The 27,733-nt window shown below is 39.0% G+C and overlaps 1 long non-coding RNA gene across 5 annotated transcripts; it reads left to right on the forward strand.

The window, feature by feature from the left end:
- On the forward strand, positions 1-27,733 carry LOC149919556 (uncharacterized). 5 transcript variants are annotated; one of them, XR_016466650.1, is made up of 4 exons: positions 1-92; positions 4,444-4,502; positions 10,876-11,109; positions 26,415-27,733. It is a non-coding gene; the product is annotated as an uncharacterized LOC149919556 (long non-coding RNA). The 5 variants fall into 5 exon arrangements; XR_016466652.1 differs by lacking the exon at positions 26,415-27,733 and adding an exon at positions 20,550-20,921; XR_016466651.1 differs by lacking the exon at positions 26,415-27,733 and adding an exon at positions 11,641-12,159.

Here is a 27,733-nt window from a genome sequence, read left to right on the forward strand (position 1 = left end):
CTCATACCTCATTTAAGGGTTAGCAGTTGAGGAAGTAGCATCTCTGGTGAGAGAGTGAGCTCTTCTCAAGCTGTCACAGGCCATTGGAAGGGGTGAGCTATTTTTCCTTCTTTATTACTTGTTGATCTTCTATTGTGCCTGAATCTCATATTTCTAGTATCCACAGTCCAAATCTATTCTTCTAACTCAGTGAAGTGGAAGTCTTAAGCTCTTGCTTCTCAAATTCCAGAGAAGAATGTGACTTCAAGTTTTGGCCTTGTTCACAACTAGATAATGGAAAATACAGCTTCATTGCTAAGCTGGTAGATCAAAACTAGGACAGCTTCTCTGCTGGTTTGTGAGTGATTGACTTAGAGCTCCATCTTTTACACTTAAGTGGAGTTCCTAACCTGGAGAAGCCAAGTTTGGGGTTTTTTTGTTTGTTTTTTTATCGTTATACTGAAGATGTGCAACTGGCTAACAAATCATCTTGCATCAGTGTTTTCATTTTCTCTGCCAGCACTATGTTGTTCACTGCAACTATCAAGCTCCTCAAAGCATTATCACTATTCTAGTAATTAGTTGGCTGTAACACTGACTTCTGAAAGGATTGCCTAAAGCAATCATCACAATGCTTTATCCCTCATTTAGATACTGTTAATCCAGTTGTGGAAAATGTCAAACAACCTTCCTCTGGCCAAAACAAATCTGGATCTTGTATGTCCTATGGGTTTTGTACATATAGTTGCGGGCTTTGAGTCTCTTTTCTGATTTGCTGTTCCACAGCATGTAAGCTGGAGAAGTGCTGTGTAGTGATCCTCCCTGCCACTGACTTGTGATAATGCAAGTTAAGTATTCTTCAGCATCATTGCTATTGGAAGTCCTTTGGTGGCCAATGGTCTATCATCCATTACAAAACGTGAAAGCTGGCTTATGTATCCTAAGGGCATACTCCAAAGTCATCCTGAAAAATGCAAGAGAGTTATCTGAAGCTACAGATTGCTGTTTTCTTCCCCGAGTCCTACATATTTCACACAGTGAAATGGTGCTCTGCTTATAATGGAAAAAGCTGTTTGGACCATTCCACTGGCTAATCTTGTTCAGAATGGATTACCTTTTTGCTTTTTGTTTATTTCAGATGGACTTTGGCCTTGTAAGAGAATGCTCCATCATTAAAATGTAGGTCATTCAATCTTAAGAGACAGCAACAAAGTCACTGATAAACATAGGTGTGCAGGTTCTGAGAGTTTGTTTGCGTGTGGCTTGATACCATAGCCTTGTAGAGCTGCAGTGCTCTGTGGCACTTCAAATTTTTTCTCCTCTCTGGCAATATCTGGCTTAGGAGAAACATGACAGCGTGAGCAGCAGATACCTGCTACCAGCTGGAAAACATCCGGATTAGTGAAGTACACAACCATGAAAACTTAGTATGTACACAATTTGAAAGACTACATTTATTGTTTGGCAATTTTATATACATAAATTAATTGTTAAAATTCAAGGCAGTTTTCCTTCTAGGGTTCAAGCAGCCTTAACATCAAACAGTGCACCAAATGGATCCTTCTCTGTGTCCCTACCGGGAAACCGAAATCTGTTTGGCAGATCAGGGAGTGCTATGGGGCCCTCTGCTGTCCAACAATTTTATATCACGCAAGTGATGGCCTCTGAATCTTCTTAAAATCCACAGGCAAAACTTTTCTTTTTGATTCAAATTCAAGTTCTAGGCTAGTAAAATCCAGGTGTGGAATACAAGAGACTTAATTTTGTAATATCCTTTCATTTCATGCATACTGAAATTTTCCTTTTTATGAGGGCCAAGATTAAGATCGTTAATAAAAGTTTTGAAAAAAAAAATGGTGTTAAATGTAAATAAGCTGAACACAGTTTCAGGCCTATTAAAAAAGATTAAAGCATTAAAATATCTGAGAGGTGTGGTCTACTCACAGCACAGCTCTCCTAGCTCCCCAGTAATCCCCATTAACTGGGAGCTGAACTTTCTGGTGTGACACCAGTGCAGATGCCAGCAGCAGATGGCTTTTCAGTTGGAGAGGAGAATTGATGCTGCCTAAGATCAATGCTGTTATGGCACTTTGTGTGAAGTACTGTGTTCCAGATGGAAGAAAAACCTTACAGGGCAGGAGACAACCAGCCATTTCTCTGAGGGACGTAGCTAGGCAGAAAAAGTTGACAGATTAGTTGTGTTAAGAGGTTTTTGGTGGTAGATTTGCAGTGCAGAACTTAGGAATCAAACTTGGCACGAAGTGCTGAGTCAGAAAGTGCTGTGCAAAGCTGCAGTCCTACAAAATAAAGCCAAGCTTGCATGTTTCTTCAAGAAAAAAAAAAAAAAGCTAGGTAGTCACACAGAGGGAAAGTAGCACAAAATAATATTTGTCAAAATGCTCAAATGTGGCGTGTTTCAAGAAACAGATTAAGATGTTTATGTGCATATTTGTAGATATGAAATAAAAATGTGCTCTACCCCTCTCTTGCTTTTAAAGGTAAAAGTAACTGCTGGAGTTCAGGGTCAGAATCTTGCAATTTTCTGACCCTTTATATAAACATTATTATCTTATACTTTTCTGAAGTGTAGCTATTGCAACGGAGAGCACCTTGTACTGGAACCTGTATTCCCAGAAGAACATAAATAATTACCGTGGTGTGTCATTCTGATGATGAACAGTATGCCTTCTTTTTTTTTTTTGCTGAGCATGTTATTCTACAGACACCTGTGAAACAGGACCATAATTAATTATGTTTATTGTGTATATACTGCAGCACTGACCCTTGCTGTAATTTGAAATTATTTATTGCTGCATCCAAAGAAAAGACCAGCAGAAAGAGTCAAATATATATGCTTTGGGTCTGTGGTCCTGGAATTAGACTCCTCTACTGTACATCAGATTTGGGAGGGTTTTGTTAATACACAGTTGTATGGACAAATTTTAATGCATTCTCAGATATAGCATGTTATTCAGCTATGTCACATTACTGATAAATGCATAAAGAACCAATTTTGGTATCCAGTGGCCCATACGAAAATGATCATGGAAGCCTCTGCACTAGATTAAGCCTGGTTTTGAGACTGCAAATGAAAATGGTGGGAAGTTTTTTGGAATATTTGTTTCAAAACCCAGTAATTTTCTTGAAAATCTGGGACCTTAAATCATAGCCCATTTTAATTAGACTGTGAAAGTAACTTACTGGGACTGTAAAATCAAATATAGTTTGGAAAATGTCATAATTCAGATGTTCGGTGCTACCTTCAAATTTCTCTTGTATGGATGCATCTTGACACATTGAAAGACATGATTTGCATCTTTTTCTTCAGGATATCATATAGAAGAGAGCTCTGAGTGCATGAGTAGCCCTTCAGCATTTGAGATTCTTCCTGTACTTCAGCATGTGGTCCCTTGCCCAATTCTCCACACTGTGCTGAAAACCATGATTCATTGTCATATGTTCCTCCAGAATCACATCACTGGCCTCTGATTATTTTCTGAGGTGTAAAGCAAATAGTTTTATCTCCTTAAACAGAAAGAAAAATCAAGCCTCTAAGTTGCTGAGATTAAAGCATTCACTCAGCTGAGGTAATTGAGTTGTCTTGCACTTCATTAGTCAAAGTAGCTAGAGAGGTACAAGGCTGAATAAATTCAGGGGACTTTACTCGCAGCTGGGAGTGTTTAGCAGCTAGTAAATGTGATTAATGGGCTTAAGGCAGCTGTATGAAGCGGAATGTGTGGTGAAACCCCAACCCCGCTCTGCTGCCTTATGGGAGGGTGAGCTTAGCTTCCTTGTCTGGTACAATGCTGAAATTCTGAAGGAGAAAAAGGACTTATATATTATATTCCTAGAGGCGTTAAGTTGCCTCTAGGATGCCTGATGCAGAAGGCAAAAGAATAGCCTAAATTTCCTGAAGTGGGCTCATCCATCAGTACTATGGAAAAAGAAGTAGGGAGTCTTTAGGAGGTTACAGCTCATCTTAACGTGTAAGAAATCCAAGTGCAAGTGGCCTGTGCCACTCTGATAATTTTTTTTCATATTTTTATAATATTTGACTCTGCAGCATTTTTTACTTTAGATGTGGCTTTGTATGTTGCTCTGTAGGTCCCCTTCAGGTACTGGGAGGCCACTTTCCCCCAGAGCCTTCCTTTCTCCAGGCTGAAGAGCCCCAGGTCTCTCAGCCCCTCCTTGCAGAACAGGTGCTACAGCCCTCTGATTATCTTCATGGCCCTCCTCTGGACCCACTTCAACAACTCAAAGTCCTCCTTGTGTCAGAGGGCTCAGAACTCAAGCATTCCTGTTAAGTGTTTTGTGAAAAAAGAAACCCAGGTTCAGACAGGGCTCTCAGTTTGGGCTACCAAGGAGCAGTCCAGTTCCTGTGACACAGGTGAAATAAAGAAATTTTAAAGAGTAACTGCAGATAACATACATCCCATGACTTTGTTTGTTTATTGTCTTTAACAGCCGCTGATTACTGAGCCAACAAGCTCCTTCTGAACATTTTAACAGAAATGAGTACTTAGGTAAGTGACAGTAATTGTTCTTCCTGTAAAGAAAAAAAAAAAGAAGATATTGTATGAGAAGATTTTCAAGATTTTGTTTCAGAACGTTTATAAATCTTAAAAGTATGTAAACTGATTTCTGATTTCTTCTCCTTTAATCCTTCCTCATGGAACTGCCTCTCCATGATAAGCTTTTCAGTGCTTGATGAATCCAGCAAAAATTTCAAGAAGACTGAGTCACAAAATGGATACTTGAAGTGATTATTTGCACTGCCCCTCAACAAGGAATTAATTTAACAAGCCAAATTAGGTAGCTAGTTCCTTTATGCTGTATCTGTACTTAGAGGAGTCATACAAAAACTCTTGAGAATAATTCACAGACCAGAGCTACGATCTTGCTATAAATGACTCTTGAGTTGATCCTTGCTCTTGCAATTTGTTTGAAGAACCTGGGAATACCAGCCATCTAAATTAGTTAACTGAAGTTGGCAGAGACTATGTGCCTTTTTGCATTATGCTTGAGGGTTTGCCATGCTTCAGTTATTCTCTGATTGAATCAAAAATTCCATCCTTGGATGTAAAGATTCAGTCTTGATGTGAACTACAGAAAGTTGCTTGCACATCAGTAGGTGCAATCATAGAACTCATTTTATTTCTTTAATGTGTATATGTGTGTGTATATGTATAAAAGTGGAACTTACAATTTATTTCCTCTATTAAAGGCCTATGCTTAGCTTTTAGGAAAACTTTGCACAAACATCAGTTTTTGATCAGTCTAGATGTGAAGCAAGTAATAACAGCCATGGGAAATCTGGTTCTCCCTTGAGAGTAAATATCTAAATGACAGGCAACTAAAGGATAATTCCCTTTCCACAAAGGGGAAAGAATAGGGAAAACAAATTTCTCACTTCACACGTTTGTTAACATAATGTAGTCAAGTTGCTTTTTTTGCATTCAATTGTGTTAGATGTTCAAACAACTAATGCCAGCATTTGAAAGTTGGGCAAGGAGATGTTAAGCTCAAAAGTTTGAACTGGGGCATATATAAATATAGTGAGGCTAAAAGCTGTTTTTCTGCTTAACCCAAACTTTGGAAAAAAGTCCTGCACAAGCACTTTCAGTTTTATGCTGTGTGCAAATGTCAAATATGCTTAGTTGGCACATAATTTTTTGAAAGTAGTTGGTGTCATCCCATTTGGCTAAATATATCTCTCTATACGTATATGTACCAAATATATGCAAGACAAAAAAGTGCTGATATAAACTTATGAGTTTTTTTACTTTATAGAGATTGGTACTGTTGGTCTGTTGCTGTGATTTTTGTTGCTATATTACCTATAAATCACCTGTATGCTAAAAATATTGTTGATACTTAATGTATTTTTGTAAATACTTGATTATTATATGTACTTTTCATGAAGAGTGGCAGTTAAGGCTATGAATATTCTATGTACATCTGTCTGTGTAATTGCACTGGACTTATCAGGTATTAACTGTAGCCTATTAACATGTATGCTGAACCACCATAGTTTCATGTGGCCCATCAGTACAGGAGAGTTGTGGTCCTCTACTTTCTGGATTGTAAATGCCAGACTGATGGATGAGTTTAGAGTAGGGTGGGTGTAGGGTAAGGGTGAAGAAGATAGACAAGCATAGTGCTGCAGAGCGAGTGCTGATCTGTTTAGAAACAGGTATTTTCTGAAGATAGTGAGGGCAGAATCTGCTGGGGGCAGAAATCCTCAAACAGAACAGTTGGGGTGAGAAAAATTAGGATGAAATGGATTTTCCTCAGCTTGATCTAAACAAGATACACACATACTGGCTGCTGGGCTCTGAGCACCCCATTCTTCTAATGCTCTGTCTCTTTTTGGCCAATAAAAACATTCTTGAATATTTTCTGAGCAATCATTCATCTGTTCCTTTGCTCTGCCAAGCTTAAATTTGTTACAAACTAAGCATTTCTGCAATTTTGTTCAAATTAGTGTGTAGCTTGATAGAGACTGTGAAACTTTTAAGATGGTGAGATTCCACTTGATGAGGATCAATCTCGAAGTGGGGTGAGCTGGCCTCATTTTTAGATGAAAAGTTTCAACTCTATTCTTTCCCCACTCCCAAATCCTGTTTTTGTTTCACCCCCACTTTAGAGTAGGTTAATTTCCTACTCTTTTAAGGATGTTGTTTGTGAATCATGGGCTTATTAAACTTTATTTTCTAACTTTATTTATTGTTTCTGTGGGCTGGTTACTCGGGTTTTTTTGTTTTGTTTTGTTTTTCTTTTTTTTAACGTGACCTTTTAGCTTGTAGGTACTGCTTTAACATTCATTAGTAGTATGCACATAAAGATCTGATTCAGTAAAAATGGAGAATAGTATTTCCTTGTGAGGGTACTGTATTAAGTAGGTCACCTGAAAACAGAATAATCAGTATCCATAGAGAACAAAATGAACCAAGACATTTCAAACTGCAGAAAATATTTGGAAATGTGGTGTCTGAACCTCCCTTTACTGCTTACAAGGATTAACGAGAGGATGAAGAGAATGACTTCCAAGGCAAGTACCCATACTTTGAATCAAGCTCCTAAGCAAGCTGAGCAGGCAGCAAGCTGAACTCTGATCCAAACCATAGTCCTGCTTCTGTTCAGTCCTCCTTCCCTGCACTGCAAAGCTTTTGATTCTCCCTGGTAGAGCTGCTGCTAGAACTGGGGCAGGTTTAGACCAGGAGACATAGGATGTCTGACCCACCTTGTCTGGCTGTGATGAGCAGAGTCGGGGCCTCCCCAGTTCATTAAAGTCTTTGGTGTTTCTGAGCAGCTGTAAGCAGTACAAACACAGCTGGAATTAAGTCTCTGGATAGGAATCTCAGTCTTAAGTCTCCCTCCTGTGTGCAGAGGAGGGGAAGCAGGGAGTCGGCCCTGCTTGCCATAGCAGGCAATGAAGTCCAGATATCAGGTTGGATATTGGGAAAAGATTCTTCACCAGAGGGTGGTCAGGCTCTGGAACAGGCTCCCCAGGGCAGTAGTCATGGCCCCAAGCTTCTGGACTTCACGAAGCATTTGGATAGCACTCTCAGACACAGGCTTTGATTTTTGATTTCTGAGCAGCCTGTGTGGAGCTGGGAGTTAGACTTGATAATTGTTATCGGTTCCTTCAAACTCTGTTGGGCTTTCTGCCTTATGCCCTGGGCAGAGGCAGGTGAGGCAGGAGATCAGCCTGCTCAGAAACATAGGGTTGAAATGAATCCCCAAAGTCTCCTGGACTTGTGTGTTCATCAAAGGAATGCTGTGGGGGTTAGCTCTCCATACATGCACTCTTTTTGCCATACTATCCTGCAGGTGCATTTGGCTCAGCCTTCAGCAACCTCATGCCCTCGTGTGAGACTGCTGAGCCTGGTTGTCCTTACCACTGTCACTCAGGGAGGGCTGTGCACTGAGAAGGTGCTAACTGGACAAACACGTGTGTGTCTCTGCAAAGCCTCCCGAGCATGCTGGTGCCTTTTTTCCCCTCATCTGATGGAGTTTGGATCCCTACGGAGCAGCCTGGCTGAAGCAGCATCCGTGTCTGTCTGACTGTGAGAGTTGGGACGAGCTGGCAAAGGAGAGAGGAGGAGGAAAAAGAAAAGAAGCTTTGTATGGCAGATCTGAGCTCGTAGCATGTGACAGCGTGCACCTTGCAGGCTCTGGGCAGCAGCAGTGGAGGGAAGAGGCTCTGCAGGATGGGGGCATCCCGCACCCCCACTGGCAGCAGGGGTCTGCGGGTACGTGGGGCACAAGGGACTGGTCGCTGTCACCTTGCCACAGCATCATCAGCCTGCAGCCCGGGCAGAGCAGGCTCACAGACCACACAGGGTAAATATTTCTTTTTCTTGCTTCGGGTTTGTTCTGTCACGGGGTAGAGACAGGAGTTTACTGTGTTATGCATTTGTGTATGACCCTCCGGTGGTGGTAGGGGAGGAGGAATATTAAGATTTTTTTTTAAGGATTACTGGTGTACGAGGATATTAAAAATTTAAAAAAAAAAAAAAATTAAAAAAAAAATAGGTTTTCAGGGAGTTTTTGTGCGTGGTGGAGTCTGTGAGAGAAACAGCCTGGGAGCAGTCTGTGTGCAGCAGTGACAACTTGGTGATGTAGAACCACTTCACAGAATGCTATGGAAAGGGAAGAGAGGGAGGAAGGCATCTAGAGCAGGACAGCACAAAAACTTGTTGGCTGATAGGAAACCTGAGGGACTGGGGTAACCAGGTTTGAATCCGTTTTCAAACCTTAAGACTGACTCCTTGGGGCAATGTGTCTGCACAGCTCTAGGGAAACATCAAGCCCATTTCTGTCATCTACACTGGGAGAAAAAGTTCCAGAATGTACAATTTAATTTACATTTACCTAATGAAGGGTTTGTGTACTTGTTGTTCTGTGAAGCACAGCCGTACCAGCACACCAGGGAACAGCATTAAGCTCATTGCAGGAATGCTGTCACAGATTCATAAGTGCTGCTGTGCTTCCAGCCGTACACTGTTATGCTGGGAAGCACTCTTCAGCTCATCTCAGCAACCCCTTCCCCGCCGTGCAGTCGAGGAGCTGCACTGAGAACTAGATAGAGCTTTCTGTGGATGCTTCAAATTGAGAAAATCTGGCACAGGTTTTGTTAAGATATCTCTGCAAGGTTTCTTATTTGAGTACTTTGTTTCGTCTCAGCTGCTGCTTTGCTGCCATGCAGTTGAGCACATCTGTCCACGCAGCAGCAAGGTTAGCCAGGTCCTTGCCTTTGGTTGTGATCCACAGAGTCGTGCACACCCTGGAAGATAGATTTGTGAATTCTGTGCTTTTTGAAGTGGTGCATGTTTGGAGCCTTTTTTTTCTTTCTTCTTTTTCCTTTTTTTTATTTTTCCTTAAAAGCTTTCCACAACTTCACCAGACACAAAAGAAATAACTGTTATGGATTTGCAACTTTGTAATTTAGAATTGACATTCACTGACTGTCCCAGGTTTTCTCTCTCTCATGCTTCTGTGTGTGGGGGAATAGATCTATATCTAGATATTTATATCTGGGTGCACTCATGTACTATCAGCACATACACATTTCTGTACACAATATTTTCATTAGACAATGTGGCTACAAAAAGTGCTTATGGTGACAGCTGTTATTTACTTTGTTTAATCTTGATAGCCACATCAGCTAAAACCTTGGAGGGTCTTGTCTTCATTCAAGGCTTCTGAGTAGTTTTTACTTATAAACTTAGTTTGTCAGTCTCAGTCTGTACAGCATGTGCTCTTTAACGGACAAACCTCAAAGTGAAGCTGGAGTTTTAGTACAGGCAGTGTGTTCCTGAATCGATTAATGGATATTTGTTATATGTTATATTTGTGGTTTGGGGTTTTCTTTTTTCACACACACACAAAAAAATCAATAATGTGCTTTCAGATGAGTTTGTAGAATGATTCTTTATTGTTAAAAGTGAAAATCAATGTCTGCTGGAAATGGTAAAGGAGAAAGAGGGTCTGCAAGCTTATTTCAAAAATCTGGACAATAGAGTAAGATGCTAGAAGTACCTATTGATTTTTCATTGTTATATTCAAGTTAAAAAGTAGCTATAAATTCTATAGCATATGTGGATGTGTTAATACTTTCATTTTCCTCAACATTGGTGGTTGAGTCACCATCTCTGAAGGAGTTCAAAATCCATTTGGATGTGGTACACAGGGATGTGATTTAGTGGAGAGGTGTTGGAGTTAGAGTAGTATAGTTGGGCTGTGGTTGGACTTGATGATCTGTAAGGTCTTTCCCAACCATAGAGCAATTCTATGATTCTGTGATTCTATGATTTTTAATAAAGTAATCAGGCACTATGATATAAGTTATTTAGTAAGTAGGTACCTGTATTCAGAGAAGTCTAAATAACAAGAAAAATTGACTAAAAAGTGATGGTTCAGGTACACCAAGACAAAGCCATGCATTGCTAGCTCTACTGCCAGTCTTACTGAAATGTGTTGCCTATTTCCAACAGTAATATAACAATACAGTGGAAGTTAGTTACCTAGAAAATCCACCAATCCTGTTTCCATGAAAAACGTGAACCAAAAATTTGTCTAAAGAAAGGGATGAACGTAGGAATTAAGAATTTTTGTTAAATGATATTTGCTGCTAATAAGTCTACTACTAATAATAGTTCTCTCTATTATCTAGCAATATTTTATATTTTACTGAACTTTCTGCACTGCTACCTTGTTCTTTCTATAGAGTGGCCACACTTGAGAGACCTTGACGTATGTGTGTATCTATCAGTGACTACCTCATATATCTCTAAATAGAAATTATATTACCTTCTTATACCTTCCTTCTCCAAAATCATAAGTTACCACATAACAAGGACACAAGTTTTAACTTCAGATGTTTGTTGTCAGGTTCCGACACTGCTGGCACTCTTGCAGTAGGACTGCTTCGCTGGAAAAATATACATGTGTATGGGAACCCTCATCTCCCTCTCATCTTATCTGAAGATGCCTGTGGTCCAGCATTTCAATGTTTTCCTACACAAAATGACTTATATCCGTTATCCTGTCCAGCTTCACTTTCTGTCACTCCAGTGCCTTCGTACAGCAGCAGTAGTCAAGAAACTTTAAGTCTGGAGTCTACAGGTAAGTGATTATTTCTTTTTTACACATCAGAACTTAGTTTAATCAGCAGTTTTACTACTTAAGTTAAATAGCTTTTGGTGCCAGACAGCTTTGTCTGCTCCCAAGGAAGAATTAAACCACAGAAGCTCTGTTTAAAATTTAAGATTGTACCAAGTAATACTTTTTCAAACAATTTTTCTCATGATTTAAAAAGTATCAGAAATAGAGGCATATTTTCAACCGTAATATTATTGAATTAAAGCATGCTTACTTTAAAACTGGTAGATACTGATAGAAACATTTTGACAAGCATGTGGAGGTATTCAGGGCACCGTTTTCTCTTCTGTGTCTATGGTAAAAGTTTGTGTGATGGAGAATACTATGATATGCTCATCATGCATTCAAAACACCATGAACATCTAGCTACAGTGTACAAAGAGTATCCAGTTTTGTGCATGGGAATGCACTTGTGTTTCTGGCCATTACAGGCTTACGTCTATCAGAAACTAGAGAAAGAAGTGTGTTGGTCAGTGATGGGGTGCTTCCTTTCAGGGGTTCAGAGGCCTCTGAGGGTGTCTGGGAAAGAAGATGACTGGCAAGGGACTGTGGTGACAGGACAAATCACTTGACCCATGGTCTGCTCCCATTTATATCTGGACAATCTCTGATTAAGGTGTCGATAAGGAAACAGGTCATGAACTCAGCAAATTTTCTGGCTTGCAGATGGGGCCCTGATCTCTATAATTCCTAAACGGATTCACGTATAAGGACTGGTTAATGTCTTCTTGTGTTGATAATAGGGTGGGATTAGCGAGGTTCTGCCTAGGTGCCAGGAAGCAGAAGGGTTTGTATGGTGAATGGGGTCTTAGTGGATCCAGTGTTGAATGGGGTACTACTGCAAAAGGGCCAGTCTGAATTCCTAGTTCTGTTCCAGTTGTTAAAATGTAATACTGTAATACTTGCTGACAACAGGTGGCCGAATGTCTTCGTAGTGAAAAGTATACTGATTGTATTACTGCTTTTTTAAATTTTTGTTGTAGTACATAGATAGATTTCACTGTAATTGATGTAATCATGTCACCAAAAAATAATGGGCTTGAAAATTGGCAATGATGCTGAAATCCAAGCAAAACTGATTTTTTACTTCACAGTAAAATTTCTGATTTAATGACTTGTACTCTCAAATCATTGGATGGATTCTCATGGCAGCTGAAAATTCTGGGAGCCAGTACTTCAAATGCCACTCCTAATGTCTGCTCTGATGGCTACACTTGCAAAGCAGGAGTGCTAATGCAATTGCTAAGCAACTCATGCAAGGGTAAAATGTGGCTTTCACTTATCTACATTCGTAGTTCAAATTAAGAACAGTATAAATCCACATCATTTGCACAATTTGGTGATCTTTTTATGAGCTTCATGACTATATCCTAGAAGCTTAATTTATGTATCTTACCACCTATTGTATTACATAAATACCATATGTACTGTGAAATAGTCAATATCTTTCCCATATGAGGAGTGATGACTCTTCAGTTTTAATGGGAAAGTTTTTTAGTGGCATGTGAGCTTTACCCCAAGGTTCAAGTGTACCTGATACCTAGAGTTGATACTGTGGATGAGGGAGAAATACTAGTGAAAACAGTAGTACAGTAATAAAGCTATAGTAAAGACTGATAAGGAACTGCCAACTCTGCAGAAACTACCTTTATAGGTCTAAACCATGGCTACATGTAGCCAAAGGTGCTGGTATGAAACTGGCAAGTCAAATACAAGTTCCCTAGTTTTGTTCTTTAAGAAATTACATTGCTTTTGAAGAGAACATATCAAGAAATGTATGTAGGTGTTCTACCAAGGAGCTGCCCAACAGCAGGGCAGTGTGGCTGAGGCAATGTCCATTCTCAACAGGGCTGGGAGGTGCTGCTGCATGGCATGACTCGTGCCCAAGGAGGTGCAACCTTCATGCTGACTTAATTTCCTTACTTCTTTACCAGTCAAAAAACTGATCATCTGATTATTCAGTTTGACTGGACTGCCACACTAATAATAATCCATACATTATTATGTAACACTCCTATAACAAAAGGGCTTCTTTTTTAACTTGACCAAGTTTTCAGAGCCTTTCTTGCAATGAGGGAGAAGTTGGTTTGCAGCAAAGAGAACGGCTGCTCAGCAGTGTACAGAGTTCAGTGCAAGCTCAGGCAGGAGCACTGTATCAGCTGAAATGGGTGGATTTTCTGAAAAGACAAAGGGTAGCTTAGAAATTGATTAATGAGGTAGAGTATATCATAAAATTGTATCCAGGCTCATGTCCAAGTCTAGTTGATCAGCTTATCTACAGGAAAGATGCAAAAGAATACTATGCCACAGGGTAGTTGTGCAGCTACTCTCTTGTGGATTCATACCAATCTCTAACATTCTGATAGCATAATGAAAAGCAAAATATGCTAAGCCACCAGTACGAGATGAAGACTTAATATTGTATTTTCAGATGAGTTATTTTCTAACCAATGATACCAGGAAAATTCTGACTGCTTCCTCCATAGCACTGTGTGTTCAGAGCCCTGTAATAAGCTGTGTTTGGGATGTATGGAACAAGATAATGGTGCTGAAAATGAGGTATTGACACAATAAAATTGTGCATTTAGATATGCAGTATAAAAGATGTAGAGCTGCCACTAACAGCATTTGGCAAACACATTTCAGTGGGTACTTTGCATCCTACTTCAAACATTAGTTTCAACTCAGTGCATTTGGTGCTTCACAGCATTCTGTAGCACTAGATAATTTACAGAGTGGTACCAAATATTGTTCTTGCATACTGGAGTATAATGAACATCAGAATCCATTTTCTGTACTTCAGGAAGGAAATATTGAGTTTACAATACAACTTCTGTTTTGAAGAAAAAAAACCCAACATTTTTGAGGGATTTACACTGACTGATTAAAAACAAACAAACAAACAAAAACCTCATGCTTCTGCTCAGAATAGGACAAAACATGAAGAATTATTCTGTACTAGTTTCCCAGCTCAGAAATCTTGTCAAAAGTACAGGCAGAAAACATAGTTTTGATAACTGTTTAATTAAAAGCCTTACTTTTTAAACTGGATTACATTTGTTATGTGAATTTCTGGTTGCAGATAAATTTTAAAATGCCTATTAAAAAAAAAAAAACAACAAAAAAAAACAGCAAAAAAAGAAAAAGCTAAATGTAATCTACTCTGTTTTCGCTGGTGCTAGGCCAGACAAAAAGATGACTACATTAAAATTGGAAATGCATGCATGTGTATTATAGTAGTCTACCAAGATGAAGTGATACTTGAAAATGGTCTTCATATTCAATGGTAATTTAATTACTCATTTAAAATGCAGATGCTTTACAATAAAAAAAATAAATATTCTATGATAATTGTGTGACATATATTGATTTCTTTGGGTATAATATGTTCTGAAGGTTTTAAAATAGATATTACAAACTTGGAAAATACCTCACCTGCCACTTGCTGCATAATTTTTCAGTAATGGGGTGCTGTTTTCATAGCCATGCTTAGTTTTCTTTTTCCCAGAACTAATAAACCTGGTCCTCTTCTCACAGGCTGTGTTATTTCAACAATTTTTCATCTTTGGCTTTGTCTGAGCTTGCCCCAGTTTGTCTTCATTTGAAGCATGGTACCTAGAACAGGGCATAATTCTGCAATGAAAATATAACCAGCTCTAATTAATGTAGAATAGTTACTAGCTCTGACTTGTATGAAGATGCAGGTTAATTTTCCTAGCTAAAACATCTTTTTGAAGAGTGCTATTATTGATTCTACTTGCATGTGTTTACCAGTACAACCTGCTAACTCCTCTTCCTCACCGCCATCTTAAATATCTATTCTCCTCTAAGGCTTTTTATGATGCATTTGTTATATCTTTCCTAGATTCTTTTATTTTTTTATTTTTTATTTTATTTTATTTTTACTTTGCTACCTGTAATTGCCCTTAGGCCACTCCTTTACATTCGTGAGGCTCATTTTGAGTTCTGAACCAGTCCTACGTGTGGCTTACATTACATAACAAATTTTTGTCACCAACAGCTTTTAAATACAAAATATCATAATGAAAACAAATCTTGAAATTACTTCCCAATTTTACTACTAATAATCTCACTCTCTTCTTTCAGCCATTTCCGTACTGGAATTAGCACAGCTTCCTCTAGACTGTATTTATTTTTTGTTTATTGTAGCAGCTTATCACCCTCAAACGCTAGATCAGCTGTTTTGAAAGCAATTATATTGATTTACCAGAAATTGTTTCTGAAAAATCTATTAGCTCTTTGTCTTTCTTCAAGGTGCTTACCGACTGCTTGATTTATTGCTTGCTTTCTGATTTGTCACCATCTCTTCTCAAATATTGACGTTAAGCTGACTGCACTGTAATTACCCAAAGCACGTTATTATGCCCTTCTTCACTGCTAGACCTTACCTCATCCTTGCTTAGCTGGTGTACACCTTTAAAGGTATATAGGTTCCTAAATACCAGTTATGGGAAATGTGAAGTAGGCACCTCTCTGTCCTTCGGGGGTCTGTGCCTGTGTGCCTGATGTGTGAACGTATGAGATGGAGCTACTTCAGGAGAACTTGTATTCTGAGCAGACACGAAAAAGATGCATTGCTTCTTTTACATTTGCCCTGCATCTCTGCTTTATTTTGCTGATGTGATTATAGCACTGAACCTTTTTTCTAATTTGCAGGATTTAGTTTCACAGTAATATTGCCATCTGCTGTGAATGCTATATTTGTCATGGACAAAAATCAAATTAATTTGTGTTTCTTGATGCTGTATGTGTAACTGCATTCTTTGATTCTGTAGCTCCCATATATATATATTTTTACACTCACCTTGTTTCATGCAGCTTTTAAGGCCTGTTTTAAATCACACATTAACAGCAAAAAGCTGTATGAAGAAATAACTTGTGGCAGTGACTACTTTTTAGTATGATGGAGGAATCTAGCTAAAGGAAGATAATGCAATAGATCTAATGTTAGCTGAATTCTGTAACAGGCATAGTATAGGTCTACCTAGGGTTTTTAATTTTTTTTTCACTTGAAGATAATTGAGGCTTAGAATTACAACGTGAGCAAGGAGATGATTGACGGGGACATGATAAGAGACCTGGGAGAAGGAATATTAAATAGGAGGAAGAATAATAGTGGAGTTTCCTCACTGTTGGTCTTGGAAAGAAGATAAATATTTTTAGGGATGACATCTGCCTGGAAAAAAGGAATGCACAGATGGTCTAAGCTGTTGAATTAGAGAGTAGGAAGAATTTTGTCTCAGAAAGAGTGGTGATACATTGGAAAAGGCTGCCCACAGAGGTGGTGAAGTCATTGTCCCTGGAGATGTTCAAAAAATGTGTGGATGTGGCACTGAAGGACATGGTTTAGTGAGCAACATTGGTGGTGGGTGGGTGGTTGGACCAGGTGATCTTAGAGGTCTTTTACAACCTTAATGAATCTATGGTTCTAAGCTGGAGTCATCATGACTGCAGAGGAGAACCTGAAAGCCATGTGGGAAGGAAAGGATGACTTCTGGGAACAGAAAAAGGGAAGCGTGATAAAATACAAATTACAGATTTCAAGACTGCATAACAGGATTTTATTTTGTCATGTGATCTGGGAGTCCTCAAATGGAAAAGACAGAGGAATATAAAGTCAGCTACTAATAAAAAGTGTGCTGCAGCTGTGGAAAAGGAAATGGAAGCCTGGGATCTTAGGTGAAATATTTGATGCACAAGGAGAGATTAAAGTTGTCTAACGAAAACTGACTTCTTATTTTCACAAAAGAACAGAGATTACTGGAACTTAAGCAGAAAAATACAATATGATAGTGGAGAGTGTATCATATTGGAAGAGGATAAAAAAGCTTGCTGTGTTTAGCAAAGCAAAAGCAATTTAAAAAAAGAAGTAAAGAAAAACGATGCCAGTAGGTTTCATTTTCTGTTTATTTAATTATTTACTGTTTATTAAGCCTGAGAAATAGCTCTTACAAAAAGAACAGGCATCTGATCTGTTCACACATCTCGATCAGTAGCTTCTGAGATTGATGAAACAACAGTTGACCCCAGTGGTGCAACTGCCGATGGCAGACACTGAATGAGTTAACGGGTTCTGGTAGCAAACCGTGGTTAGGAGTGCAGGTAACTGGCTGACTTCTCGGGACTGCATATAAGGGGCAATGCCACAAGATGGTGCTGCCTCTCCTTATCACGAGTGGAAATGTTATGAAAGCGGCAGAGCAACGTGCGATGTTTGGTGTTATGTGGCATTTCCGTGTTCGTCCACCAAGTGACTCCAGTCGGAGACTCAGTTTTGTCCACGATTTGTCATTGCGCACAGATTCTTCTCAAGGACTCTGAATAAGGGGACTCCTTATATCAGAGGAAAAGAAGGAGAAGAGGAGAACTGGAAAGATGGTGGTTGTTACTCTTGAGATTGTACCTTTTTTTTGCTCTGCTTTCAGCTGCAAAGGGGTTAATGAAATTATCAAATTGAGAAAGTGCATGTTTTTGATTAGTCATCTGGCTTCTAATTAGAGTCCTCACCTGACAATCCAGATACTATGTGCTGTTTCATGTCTGATGCCAAAGGCAGTATTTGCTGTGCCTACAGTGGTCCTGACTGCTTCTGCTTCTTTGCTTACACCCTGCACGCTTATATCAAGAAAGGTGTCAGTTGGGGGAGTTTTGTTTGATGTTCTTTCAATAAGTGTCTTCAAAGGATTTGAAACAGAATGAGGTTTCAGCAGTCTCAGGAGTTCTATGCTAGACAGTCATAAAGATAATGGGATTTATAAAGAGAAAAAATATTGCTTCCAGAAGTGCAAGTTAGGAACCCTAAAGGCAGCTGAACCCTAAAATGATGCAGCCTAGGTGATAACTTGTGGCCTGAGTAACCATCACCTTGCCTCTGCTGCAGTATGTGGCCCTGGGTCGAATGCTTATCCCCCCTCAACCAGCAGTCTCCCAGTGTAATGAACAACAACTGCTAACTACTTTTATCAAAATTAGAGGGAGCACAAGTTGTTACAGAATACCTTTCCTGAAATGCAGTGTTGTCTTTGTCTCCTAAAAGTCTGTGTATGCAGAAAAATGAGACGAAAAGTGTTTAAATTTAAGCATGTGATGGAAAAAAAAAAAAAAAAAAGCATCATACTGCATTCAATAAGTATGATGAATTAGATGAACTAGGATCCTACAAAAGAATATTAAGTATTTTGGTAACATTAGCCATCCTTGCTGGCTCTTGGGACACAAAGTACCATTAGGTCTATATTTTCAAATATCTGAATACGTGTACTTAAAGAAAAATTTTGGAGCTCCTATGTCTTCTAACTTTACCATAGGTTCAAGCCCAGAAGCTACTGAAGTGCCTGGTTCTGATCCAGGAAAGCATTTAAGTATATGCTTAATTTTGAACTTGGGAGTTATGCCACTGAAATCAATCTGATTCTCTATCGGATCTTCCTGCTTAGCAATGAGAAACCAAAGCTCATCTAAGAACAATGAGCTGGCAGTTCCTTTTGTAAGTCATATTTTTTGAGATGCCTGCAGCCTGGATTGTGCTCTGTTGACTGAAGGCACTCAGCACTGATGGTGCTAACATGTGCCTCTTGTAGTCCTGCATCAGTATTTCAATGCTGTCCTTACAGAACATCTTTAGAGATACAAGTGCATTTACAGCAGACTTTTCTGTTAACATCTCTTCTGAAGTTGACTGCAAGGTATTTCTTGTGGGTATTTGCCCTTTTTGCTGATCTGAGGTCGGCCTGGTATTGCACAAATTTAAATTGATGCTATCACCATTTGCTCATTGCTATTGCTTAAACTCAGCAGGATCTATAATGCACTCTCCTTCTCAGATTGCTGCTTGGCTAACAGTCTTGGATTTATAAGTGTCCCTTCATTTTGCTTGCCATGTTCTTAGTTGCCTGCATCTGTAATGCATATTGACCACAACAGATGCAAAAATGTTATTTGAATTTCAGACTTCATGGAGATTCCTTTCATCTGACCATCATTCTGTTGCATACTGTTTAGTTAAAGCAGAAAAGGATTAGGGTGGAGTTATGGATGGTACAAGATTGTTTATACATAAGAATGTGTCTCTGAACCACTTTTCCAATGGAGTCCTCTAGCACTATGGAGTCTTAGTGCAAGATGGAAGTGTTTAATTAACACTTTAAACCTGATGGTGATTTATGGATACTCTGCAGAACAAGAGTCAGTTCAGCTTTTCTGTCAATGACACGACCTACTCTGTGTACCTATCTTGTATATTTTATAATCAAATTAATAGTGAATAGTAAAAGATAAGGATAAAATATTTATTTAAAATCTTATTATCTTTACAGAACAAAAATGGGTGCATTTCCCAACTATGTCTCCAGAGAAATTAGATGTCCAGAAGAATATTTGTTTATTAGTCATTAGTGAATATAGCACAGTTAAACATTGAAGTGTTGTGCATGTAAGTAACTTATATATCTTTGTGCTGGAAAAACCTATTTTAAAAAATTAGTAAGTCTCCTTTTGGTAGTCATATTGAAGAGACTGAACTAGAAGGAAAAATGATGGTTAATATGGCAAAACTATAAAGAAAACACAAATTCTTAATGAGTTTTTTTTTCCAGTTCAATATAGGGAATGAAGTCTTGGTCTTTTGAAAGAAAAAGGATGTATCAGAGTTGCAGATGTCAAGTAGGAAGCATTCAAATGTAGCACTATAGTTCAAGACTGAGACAGGGAGCAGGAGCCGTAAAATTAAAATGGAATGAGCTATGCAGAATAGCTCCAATCAAGCCCTTCTTTATTTTGTCCTTTTGTCTTTAAAGCTTGGCTTAAGGTAATTGGCTTGGTTTCTCCTCGCTCCCCCAATTAGAGGAGAGATTATTGATTTCCTCAAAAAGGCTGGATACGCAAAACTGAAAATATTAATCGAAACCTATATTTATTCTTTCACCTATTTGTTTCTTTCTCTTTTGCTCATATTTTTCTTTCAATTTTATATTTCTTCCTCTTAGTCATTCTCTTAGTATTCACTGCATACCTCTCAAAATCAGGATGAATGTTTGTGGGCTTGTGGAGATACAGGCTGCTGACCTAGCTGATGAGGGCCCAGGAGAGAGCAGATCCCCATGTTCTGGAGAGCTGTTCTGCAGACAACTCCCTGAGCTGTAAGAGGAAAGCAGGGGCTTATTTGGCACTTGCTGATCTAGTGTTCAGTAGATTATCAGCTGCTTTGTACTTGTGTATCATCAGTTTTAATACTCTCTTGGCATTTATGCCTAGGCAATATCTTTGGGTTGAGAAGTCTGAGAAGTGTTTATTTCTGGGGAAAATCCTCAGGCAGATTTCTGAAGTCCACCGATGTGCTTGTGTTTGAATCCCTCTGACCAGAGCCCCCTTACTTTGATTTTCAGTTTGAAATTCAAGACTGTGTTTATGCTCCACTGGAATCAATGGGAAGACTGACTTATGGTGCAGTATGAGGTGATACAATCCAAGATGAACAAAACTTTTACTCAGATTTGACCGAACGTCTTCAAATGTGTTTTAGAAGTGCTCCTTGCTGTCTCCTTTGTAAGATCATGCATTTTCTTTCAGTATTGTGTTCATAGACTAAGCTCTGTTTTTCTGTCACACAACAGCTCTCTCTCTGTACTGCCTATCCTTCATTTTGTCCAGATGTTTTCTATCCCCTTGTTTCCTTTTCCCTTATAAATAAACTTCTGAAATCCCCTGGAAGGGGCACTTACTTCTTGTTTGCAGGGAAGAAAAATGCACATTCAGGATGCTACTTGGTGGCTACAGAAATAATTGCTGCTTTGCAAATGACAAGTTCTCAAAGCCCAGTCATCTTTTGCGTGTCCAGAATAAAAACTGGAAACACCTCATGTAAAAGAAGTTGCATACCTCTTTCTTGCTTAAATACTACCCCTAGATGCTTCATTTCTCTATTGCCAGAAATCTTGTCATTCACATGCTTGGAAAACTTCAGTCTTTAAGATGAAAATACTGCAGAAGAAAAATGAGATATTTGAGGGGAAGCTTATGGGGGAGGGGAGAATATCATTGCAGCTCCATACATAAAGATAAGAACATTCTGCACCAAATGGTTGCTGAAAATAGGCTTCAATATTTTTTTCTTAGGCAGAGATATTAAACTGCAATTTATATGGTTGGTAGGTGATGGAAGAAGAGACAGAAAGGTGGAACAGTTTTCCAATTATTCTGCAAGGTCACAAGTTAGTTTTTGGTAGGAGCAGAAATCAGATCCTTCTAAGTTATCTTCAGGATAGCAAAGAAACTGTTGTCTCTCCTATTATTAATAGAGCTGATTGTTCCGAATCAGCATTAGTAAACATTCTCTGCTGACCTGGAGTAAAAGGCGTCATTGATTTTGAGTAAGTAATGAATCTGTAACACAAAAATTTCTAGTGTGTTTTGTTGGGTTGAATTATGTAATAATCTTGAGCTGAGATAGCAAGATGGTGAGGATGAAATTAAATGAGTCACTGTTAAAAATAGGATTTGGACCTGAATTAGATGGGCAGCTGAATAAAGGATGCAATTTGCTGTGATGAATTGGCTGTGTCTACGCTGTATAAAACCTTAAGTGGTAAATAAACTCATTGTTATTATGGGTTACTGGCAATTTTAGTTAGTTGTTTAAAAAAAAAAATATGTTTGAAAAGGAAAATGATCGGGGAATAGCGTGTATTGTTACAATTGACAAAGGGAAAGTAAAGCATCTGACTAGTCCACTGGTGAGCGTTGCCTCCTGTGCCAAATGAAGCACAACACTTCTAAATCTTCCTTCATATTGAGTATTATGAGTGGCAAGTGGTCAAGTGATTAATAAGGCAAGTAGAAATTGCAAAAAGTAGAAGAGGCTATATCAGTAAATAAGGAAAATCATGAGCTCAACTTGGTTTTAAGCTTGGTTTTAGCTGATAAGAATGGAGTTTGTCTCATGGCCAGTTAATAGTGGGGGAAGAAGAGATCACTTCTAATGATCAGCACAACAGGAAATGATGATTTGGTTAGAACTGTGGACAGAAAGTTTTAGAAAGTGGACTAAGAATACTTCTCATCTGACAAAATGTACCAAACTGTAGGTTATATTCCTTCACAACTTAAAGGTAGAGTGTGATGAACCTGAACAGTGGTTCACTTGCTTCTCACTGTAATTCAGATGACTTAAAAAAAATTCTTTTAACATTTTCCAGAAGCACAATAGCATAAGTACTAGTGATTCTTCCCACAATCGGGTCCCATTTCTTTAGATTAAACAGTACTGTGAATCATGCCAATCTTAACCTCCAGTTGCTTAAGACACAAGAAGGGAATAAAAGCATCCTTCTTTGAGTTAATTCAGCATCCTATGCTGTTCATCTTGGAAATAAGACTTCTGATGAAGAGGCTGTATATTTTCAGTTACAATAAATATCTATGTGGTTTCAGTTTTTTCATCTTATCTTTTCGGCTTTAGTTTGGTTTTTGGATGTTAGAGATGATGAAACTGCAAAATACCAAGAATCGTCTTTAAAGCATGGCAAAATATCATAAATAAATATTACAAACATAGATTTTCCCAAGTTGCAAGGGACCCATAAGGATCATTGAGTCCAACTCCTGGCTCCACACAAGAGCATTAGTGCTTATCTCTTAGGACATGCATCAAGGTTGAAGATCAATTATTTCAAAGCATAGTCAAGAAGTCTTTCAATTAAGCAGTGACTAAAATTGGTCATTTTCAGAAATAATACCACTGCATTTCTTTGTAAACATCCAAGCATTCTACACAGAGAACCTCATGAGCTCAGTAAAATTATTCATGCATATCTTGCACACTGCTATCTAGTCCAGAAATAAGATCTTTGCCTAACTTTTCATTGTTTTTAGAAGTACCTTCTGCTAGAAATATTATTGAAACCTGCCAGTAAAAAGTTGTTCTGAGTTCAATTATATAAATTGGTCAGTGCATAATCCAAAACTGAACCACAAGAATTATCAACTGTTGAACAAAGAGAATTTTACTTAAAAACCTGGAGATTTGACTGACGTAAGCTTCAGTAAAACAACTCCTGAGACACTTCAGAGTAACATCAGACAAGGTTATCTTTACAGAAATGGACCCCTGAAATTCTTATTTAATGTCCTTACGCATAGAAGAACTGATACAGTGCTAATGTAGTTTCAGCGCATGTTTTAGGATGAAATCTTTCCATTGCCTGTGGTTTCACAAGCTCATTTATATCATACTTGGATGGTGAATATACTATTTGCTCTTATTTATTGTGACTTAATAAATCCACCTTTGAAGAAATCTAATTGCAAGCTTTAATGTATTTTTCTTCAAATAAGGAAATTATATGATCATTTATTGATAAATTCATTATCGATGTCTATTAAATTTGTATTTTAGGATAATTATGATGTATTACTATAACATATTCTGATTAGGTGTTTGGAATTTTTTCACCAGGTGATGGAATTCTGATCAATACTACTGTGACACCATCTTATTTTGTTATTTCCAGTAGGCACTCTAACTCGTCTTCCTCTTTAGCTGTGGAAAATACTGTAGGATTTTGTTGGGCTTTAAGTCAACATTCTGACATTCTTTTGAATAAATTACCATCCCACCCTCTTCTAGCTAGGAATCAAACATATTTCATTGGTAGAATCCTTTTTGGTGGCATACTATAGTTTCCTGTCTAGTGATTCTTCAGAATAACTGAATCTCAGAGGCTTCATTTTTAGTTTTCAAGCATTGTTTAAAACCCTCTTTGGCAGCGAAGGAGATGTGACATAGAAGGCTACATGACTTACTAGCTGTATTTCATTTGTAACATTGTTTTATACTGATTTAGATTTCATTCTGAAGCAACTTAAAGATGCATTTCACCTTAAGATTGCTAGTTGTCTAGAAGTTGCATGCATAATTACTTGCACATTTGGATATTTCATTTAAAAACATTTATACCTGCTTTAACAACAGTGATAAGCATTTGACTCTGCAGATTCTGTGCATAGTTGTTTGAAAAGAATTCTCCAAATCTGTACATAACAGACTATACGAAGGTATTTGTTTTATTGCCTATGTTTAAAACTTCTTAAATTCTTCCTTTTTTTTTTTTTTTTTTTTTTTTGGAACCTGTTCCTTCCATTTAAGGTAAAAATATGTTTGCTTTCAATGGTGCATTTACTTAATAATAAATGACTTTTTATTACGATGATGAATGTTCTAATTGAGTAAGCTGGGTTAATTTTGTAAATTTATACACTTTCATGCAGCACACTTAGGGAAGATAAATAGTTAATCAGTATAAATATGTTAGTAAACCATTCTGAATATACTAGCTGATTATTCATGCTAATGTGTTTTTTATAACAGTTGCTTTCTCTTTTGTAACAAACTGAAGCATATTCCTATTGGAGGTCTAGACCTTATGTTCAGGTTTTTTTAAAAAAAGACCCTTAGTTTTCTTAGCTGGAGTAGCCAACAGATATTGCATACTGGTACGAACAGCAAAATCCTCAGCATCATGGATGATATCTTGAATTTTTGGCATCTTGGTTAATGCCTTTGCAGTGAGGGCTTTTGGTCCCCTGTGCACATGACCTCAGATTACACCTTTGCTAGTTGCAGGGAAACTTGTCAGTGTGAGGCTTCCTGATGGTTCCACTCGTGAAAACTCTGTTAGCAGCTTAAGTGAAGAAAGAATTCAGTCTGCACTCAAATTAAAAAAAAAAAAAAAAAGAGAGAGAGAAGTCCTTAAATGGTGCTACAATAGGCAAACATTGGTCTGAATTTATTTTTAAGGAACTTTAACAATATGTAAAGTTGGATACCTACAGAAGCACTTTCAGGAACCTAAAAATCTCCCCTCACCTGATAAGTGACAACAGACTTCAGAAAAAGGTTTTTCCCCTTTGTTTTATTCTGTAACATCCTGCAGCTGACATAGGCTGTACTGGACTCACTGGCAACCAGGATGTGGAGAAAGGGTGCTGAGGTAGTGGGCCTGTACAAGAAAGCTGAAATTCTCTTTATGCTTTGATCAATGGGACAACTGCAAGGCTGCTTTTACAACCTAGGCCTGTCTTCTGTGTTTTTATTCTGCAGTGTGGTCAAGTTTTATAAGGCATGCGTATGACAAACCCTTGTGATGGATTGCTATAGGCAAAAAAGCATGATGGCCCTGAGAACGCTGCAAGCACCTGAAAAACTACTAAGCCTAGGAGAAATATATTGTCATGATGGCTCTGTATGATCAGAGAGGCTACAGGAACAGGAGAGGCCTCGCTTCCTGCACTTTTAGATTTTGGATTTTAGACTTGGAAAATAGCAGCACAATTGTTAAAAAAGGAGAATGAAGCTGGGAGCAGCTTTCCTGTATGTTAAGAAATTCAGTGAGACCAGCAACAATAGAAATACTATGAATAAAGGTGGATATATGAGCAAGGAGGCTCTGCTTGAGCAAGAGGAACATTCTGGTGCTCCAGCATCTGGGCTGTCTGTAAGGCTCTGCTCTGAGGGAGTGCAGTTGCCCCACTTTTTTTTTTTTTTCCTTACTACAAAAAGGGGCTCCAAGGGTTTTGAGTGACAGCGCAGGGAAGGATGTGTCATCATAAAACAGGTTTGGGTTCCTCTGCTCTCTCCTTCTACTCTGTCATCGGGAACAAGCCTTTGGCTCTGACAGAATGAATTTGTACTTCTTTCACCTTTTCAATCTTGTTATTAAAAATGAATCCCAATGAAGCTGGCAAACTTAATGTACGTTACTCCTCCAATTACAGTGAGTACATGTAGACAGCCGCTTGGGAAGTGTGAGAGGAGGGGATGGATAACATGTGCCAAACGGCAAGGGCAGTTTGAGGACTGGTATTCGGATAGGCCAAGTTACAATGTAAAACGGGAGAGTCTGGCGTAGATGAGTGTTGTCCTCACAAGGACAGGTGGAAGAAAAACATTTCAATCTTTCCCTGGACACTTCGTGCTGTGTTTGAGAAAAGGCGTTGTTGAAGCTGGAATGGTTTCATCTCTGTGCCAAGCTGTTGAAAGGTTTTGATTTTTGCACAGAGGGGTCATTTACACTGTCCTGGTTCCTGCAGCCATTCTTTTTCACTGGTATCTTGCTATTACTTTCCTCAGTAACCGTGAAAAAGCCTGCGAATCCAAAGATCTTGTCTGTCAACTCAGGCTCAATCTAAGACCCAGAGAAGTTTGCAGGAGTGAATGTTGCATGTGTTTCTCTAAGTTTTTTTTTTTTTTATAGTTCAAGGAGCCCTTACCTAAATCCTTGCTGTTCGTGGCTACCAGAAACCCCAAGTCACCCAAGAAGCAGAAACTGGAGATCCCTTTTGTGATGCTTGCTGTTGTTGCTTCACTGCTATTAGAATATCTTTGGTGGGATTTGTGACTTGGAAGAGTGCAGTCCTTCTCTCCTCACAGAAGTCCTGCCTCTTGAGTCTGTGGAGGCACTTGCAGCAGGATATGCCCACACACTTCTGCACGGGAAGAGGAGCAGTGAGGAGACGTGCAGTGGCCTTGCAGCATCCCACCTGCAGACAGATCCATGGTAACACTCATCAGCTCATTTCCACATCTGCATAGATAGAAGTCACAAAAACAGTGTTAAATGTTAGTGAGCATGTGTAATGGGGAGGATGCCTAAGCTCAGGCAAAGGAGAGAAGATGGCCATGTGCGAGAGCATAGGGTTGTGCTTTTGTCCTCCTACATCTGAATTATCAAAAATATATCCTGAAGTATGCTCAGAGTTATGAACTGTCTTTTTGCCAGTGAGCTAATCCAATGGAAGAGAGATAAAGTGAAGCACTTGGCTGAAGTCTAAAGCTGAGGAGACAGATGCAGGATGCTTACAGGATGACACTTGGGTCTTCTTGCTGAACGAAGAGAGGGAGCAGGGCAGTCGGACGCTCTGCTGTGTTGGCAGCAAACACACATGCCTGTGGTGTATGTAAGACTGAAATCTGAACTTTTGAAGTTTCCCCGACTGACTGTATTCCAAAAAAAAAACAAACAAAAAAAAACATAAAACTGTGCAAACTATGTGATCATGAAAGTAAGGGATTTGATCACACGTGTTTAAGCAGAACCGAACACTTCATGATAAAATTAAACATTGAACATTCTAAAAAACAACTGCTTTCTTGGGAAATCTTTCAGTCACGCAGAGATGAAATGAGAGAGGCTTGTTTGTATCTGTCATGGCAGAGCCCTGCAGCTGGGGCCTGTCCTACCAGCCAGCAGGACAGCCAGCGGCACTGAGGCAGCCCTGGGCACCATTATGGGCCCTGTGTGTCTTCTGGGGATGGGCCAATCTGGGATATGTTGGGGGTCAGGGCTGGTGAGGGCCGATAGCCGGACCCTACAGCAGCCACTGCAAGAGCCCTGGAGGGAGTCTGCCACCCATCTGCCTTGCTGACCTGTCTTGTTATTCTATGAGGGTGCCGGTAGAGCTCTAGCTGGGGTCTGAATGTGGAGATGCTTGCTTTCCTCCAGTCTGCTCTGTAGCCACAGCAACCTGAAAAGTGTGTACGGCCCCACATTGTCTTGGGAAGAAATGTATGTGA

This window comes from Phasianus colchicus, chromosome 1 (assembly GCF_987193195.1).
Source record: "Phasianus colchicus chromosome 1, bPhaCol1.hap1.1, whole genome shotgun sequence".
NCBI lineage: Eukaryota > Metazoa > Chordata > Aves > Galliformes > Phasianidae > Phasianus > Phasianus colchicus.